A 4,673-nucleotide genomic window follows, 5' to 3' on the forward strand; every position below is an offset into this window, starting at 1 on the left:
CACTATTTTTAACATACAACACTTACACTGGAAATCTGACACTTCCGAATTTGCTGTGTATACTAAACTTAACTTTATAGTTTTAGAACAAGGAGAAGACATTTGTTGTGAATTGTTGTTAGATTTATAAATAAAATGGAATTGAGCCTCCAAATAGGATTATTACTCTTTAAAATAACTATCAGAAAACATATTACTGATGATTGGCCTTTGATTTGAAATCTGTTGACTTTTATTTTGAGGACGGTGTTTTGTGCACCTCCCCAAAGACCCGTTGGTCAAGAAAATTGATGGGGGTTTCAGAAAAATGGTAGCTACCTGCACCACAGTGCCCTTCAACTGTCAGAAAATTTTGAAAACCATACTATAGTTTTTCTTCCAATTCATAATTATGCTGTCCTCTGTGTTGGTCCGTTACTTAAAATCCCAAGGAAATACACTGAGACTTGATGTGAATTGACAGAATTGGTAAACTTCAAATGTTGTGACAGTTGTCTCTGGCATTGTGCAGATCACTGGATTATTTTTTTTATTTGTAGTCATTTGGGCAGGAAGAACACAAACGACACACACAAAATAAATCCACACTACAAAAACGTAAATATAATAATTCATTAAGACACATGAACTCATCACATAAATATACTCCTGTTAATGTACTTTGCCAGCTTCTCAATATACACAGAAAATTAGGAATAACTTAAATCAATTATATAGTGAGTTGCACCTTGTTCAAGTCACACATCATAATAAAAATCCTGCCAGAGGCCTACATAGTGAAAAGCAGATGACCACTAAAGGTATTGTGACGATCTGGGTTGTCATGAATTCTTGAATTAGCCCACATGCGCAAAAATACAACGTCTCCGACATTTAACAGCAGCGTGACGCCATTTGACGTCTTCTGTCCACCTTCAGGCTGAGTTGTCCATGCTGTGAAGATCTGCTCTCTGTTTTTGACCAACACAGCAGATGTAGGATTTGAAGAACCATGTCCATATATGTAGAACTCAAAGTGATACGCTCCTCTCACTGGTGCAGTGAACAGCCCTGTGAAGCATTAACGCCAGATACGTAAGCCTTTTCTTACTTTTCCTATCAGAACAAATTAACCACATTTATGTTCCGATTGTGAGCACATGTAAATACAAAATATAAACCGTAAATTGAAGCACCTGTATGTGGGTTGTAGGCATTTCCAACATTAGTAACAACATGTCTGAAGACCAGAGTTGTGTGTGTGTTGAATGGTCCAAAGTTTCCTGGAGTCAACGCCAAGAAAGAGGCAGAGAAAGCCAGACGTTTTGCTGAGAGACAGAAATGGAACATCATTAAATTACAGCAGGGAAAATAAGTAATAAGCACCTTAACTGTCAGAATAAATATTGTTTTAACAGGCCTACTAACATGATAAATCCAATTAACATGTACAAAAAATATTAGAATTTATTTAATTTTGTTTATCTTGGGCATCTTGATATGTCTTCAAATACTTTTAGCCAAAAGGGATAGAAAGGCAGACAGTAGCATTCTATCTAGCCTACTGCAGTTTGCACATATTAATAAGTGTAAAAGAAAAAAAATTGTAAAAAAAGAATAAAGAAATATTTCAAACATTGTTTCATCCTGTGTGGTGTGTGGTTGCCATTTTGAGTCATCCTAATAATTAATGCAAAAAGAGCTTATTTAACTTCAGAAGCTAAGAACTATAATAGTAAGTTTTTAGTAGCTATGTAAGGATAATGGTGTCAGGATCCCAGACAGTTATGTTGTTTTGAAGTTTGATTTGATATTAGTTTCATAGATTTGTCTTATTCCTGTTTTCCTTTAGTTCAATTCTTCTCAGTATTATATTTGTCATATTTATTGTTTATATATCAGTCATATTTGTTGCTTATAGTTTTTCTTTGCTAGCCTAGTTTTATTGTTCTTCGGTCTAGTTATTCTTTAGTGTTAGATTTATTTTCTGCTCACCTGTGTGTACTCTCCCTCACACCCTGTGCCAGCTTCTCTCTCCCTCCACTCACACCTGCAGCCAGTTAGCTAATCAGCCCAGGTCTTTTGTCCAGCATCCATCCTCTCCAATGTTTCAGCCTTTCATTTTCAGTCACTCCTCGCCGGATCCTTTCATCTACTCCCTTCACTTCCCCATTCTACCCCCTGTTCTCCTTGGGTCTCCTTGCCTGGAAGTTCTTTGGATTTATAATTTTGTCTTTTGCTCTGGCTCTTATGGTTTTCTGTAAGTTTTTGTATTTCACCTTTTTTCATTAAATCATCAAAACACTGTTCTGAGAATGATGTTCTTTATATTTCAAATGTATGTGTGGTTAAGTTTGAGTGTGTGCACATAGGCCTTGTTTGTTGGTGTGTGCGTGTGGAGGTGTGCGTGTGTGTGTGTGTGTGTGTGTGTGTGTGTGTGTGTATGTTGTAAAGTTTTTTTTGTTTTTTTTTCACAAACACTACGTTGTGTGAAGACCTACTACTCCATATGGGGCTAAAAGAGTGGGCCCCATAAGAAGAAGTGATGTTTTTTGGGTTAAGTGTTAGGTTTTGCAATAAGGTGTGAATTGAGTTTGGGTTAGGTTTGGGACTAGGTAGGTAAAGCCACTGGAAATGATAAGGCATGTGGTAGAAATGAATGAAAAATTAATGGAAATCGACGCAAAGTCCTGGAGAAGATCAAAACTCGAGATAAAAGCAGTGTAATGTGTTGCCATGACAGGTTTTCTTCAGAGTTCACAAACCTTCTCCCTCTCTCTTCAGAGCCTCCACTTGATTTTCAGCATTGTCCACCTTGGCCTGAACAGTAGCCAGTTCTGCTGCCTGAGCTGAAATGAAAGGAAAACCAAATATCTGGCATGAAATAAGAGTAATACTGTAATTGGTTTGTTTCCTTACTGATGTCTTCCCGTGTCTAAAATTTATTATATGAACATAATAAGTTATAGCAAATGACAGGGAGACATCAGAGGGAGTGACAAGAAAGTGAGTGATGTCATGACAAGTTTTCTTCAAACATTACAAACCTTCCACTCTGTTTTCAGTGGAGCTTGCCTTGACTTTAACAGTAGCCAGTTCTGTTGCCTGCACTGAAATGAAAGGAAAAGCAAAGACTTGGCATTAAATAAAACATTATCTGTAGAGTATTTGCTCTAAATTATTGATTTGTTTCCTTACTGAGTCTTGCCATGTCTTACATTTATTGTATGAATGTATGAGCTCGGGGGATGCACACCCAGAAAGGGTCTATGAACTTATTTTTCTTAGGCTATAACTAATTTGAGAAACTGAGAAACACTGCTGTAAATACATCTTGTATTAACTAGCACCATGTACTTATCCGTGATGTTTTATTTGGTATTGTTTTATACACATGTCTTTTGTTGCTGTGGTTTCTTGGTTTTGTTTCTGCAGGTCAAGAGGCAAACTTCTACGGTGTTGACTCGTGTTTCCCTCTACCCTTATTTCTGTCCTCTACTTTTATCTCCTTTTCCTTTGAAACTCTTTCTCTTTTATATATATATATATATATATATATATATATATATATATATATATATATATATATATATATATATATATATATATATATATATATATATATATATATTCTATCTTTTCCATTTCTATGGCTTCTTCCCTTGCAGAAAAAAAATTAGATACCTTGGTTCTGTTGCCGCAGTTCTATCATCTGTCTTTCCTGCGCTAAAGAAAAAAAACAACAAAAAAACAATGACAAAAACAATGTTTTAGTTGACAAGTACATGCCTGTCATATATTCAAAGTAACCTTTAAATTGAACTTTTGGACATTGTCTACGACCAGTCAGTACCTTGGTACCGTTGGTTGAGTGAATACAGCTCTTTTGTCTTTGCTGTTTGTAACGACAAATAAATAAAACAATCATTTTAAATGAGCATTTTATTAATGAAAAACTGTATTTCCAAATGCTAATGCTATAACTCTCTTTGTAAACGTACCTTCATTATCTCTCTGCAGGTGCTTCACCTCCACCTTCAAGGCAGCCAACCAGGCGCCCATCTCTCTCAGAACAGCATCGATGTCCTGTGTGTGGGTCTGCTGGGCAGCAGAGACATGGTCTGGTTCTCCTACCTGTGCCTCAGTTTGCCTTAAATTTGAAATAATGTCGTTCTCAGACTCTTGAAGCTGTGCTGCAGAGACAGTGCAGACTAGCAGCAGCACTGGAAAAAACCTGTTCATTTCCATCCTCAGTTTTGGTCTCTGGAAGTCGTCTCCTCTGTGTGGACCTGATGAAGTTCTCGAGTCTTAAATATTGGACTTGATTGTTGCTGACTAACTGTTATCATTGTCTTTTGTCACACATGAGCTGATAAGACTTGTTTCGTTAGACTTGTCCTGTTAACAAAAAGATCAATCTTGGATCATAAACAATACATTATTACCTGTTTGCGGGAAGATGATTTTTTAATGTGTAACTAATTGTAACCCTGTAGCGTTTCCATGGTTATGGTAGATAATGAATGAAAACCCTTCAACGAGGTCAGAACATTTACAGTCACAGCCAGGTTTGTAATGTGGTTGATACAAAATAAGATGTAAAATAAAAATAATGCAGACCAAGACTGTGTGTACCACCGTTCTCCAGCTCTTGTCTGCAGAGTTTTACATTTTGTTGGCAAAAAAAAAAAAAA

The 4,673-nt window shown here is 36.4% G+C and overlaps 2 long non-coding RNA genes across 2 annotated transcripts in view; one reads left to right on the top strand and one right to left on the bottom strand.

The window, feature by feature from the left end:
- LOC106947453 (uncharacterized) overlaps positions 1–4,602 on the top strand; it is an 8,245-nt gene extending 3,643 nt beyond the window's left edge. Inside the window, exon 2 of the long non-coding RNA XR_001424993.1 lies at positions 4,000–4,602. This is a non-coding gene — a long non-coding RNA (uncharacterized LOC106947453). The remainder of the gene's footprint in view (positions 1–3,999) is intronic.
- LOC106947452 (uncharacterized) lies at positions 529–3,481 on the bottom strand. The gene is made up of 3 exons (XR_001424992.1): positions 2,745–3,481; positions 1,176–1,307; positions 529–1,050 (listed from the first exon to the last, which is right to left on the bottom strand). It is a non-coding gene; the product is annotated as an uncharacterized LOC106947452 (long non-coding RNA).
- Positions 4,603–4,673: the final 71 nt, after the last annotated feature.

This window comes from Poecilia latipinna, unplaced genomic scaffold (assembly GCF_001443285.1).
Source record: "Poecilia latipinna isolate Pla-1442-1.1 unplaced genomic scaffold, P_latipinna-1.0 Scaffold242, whole genome shotgun sequence".
NCBI classification, from domain to species: Eukaryota; Metazoa; Chordata; class Actinopteri; order Cyprinodontiformes; family Poeciliidae; genus Poecilia; species Poecilia latipinna.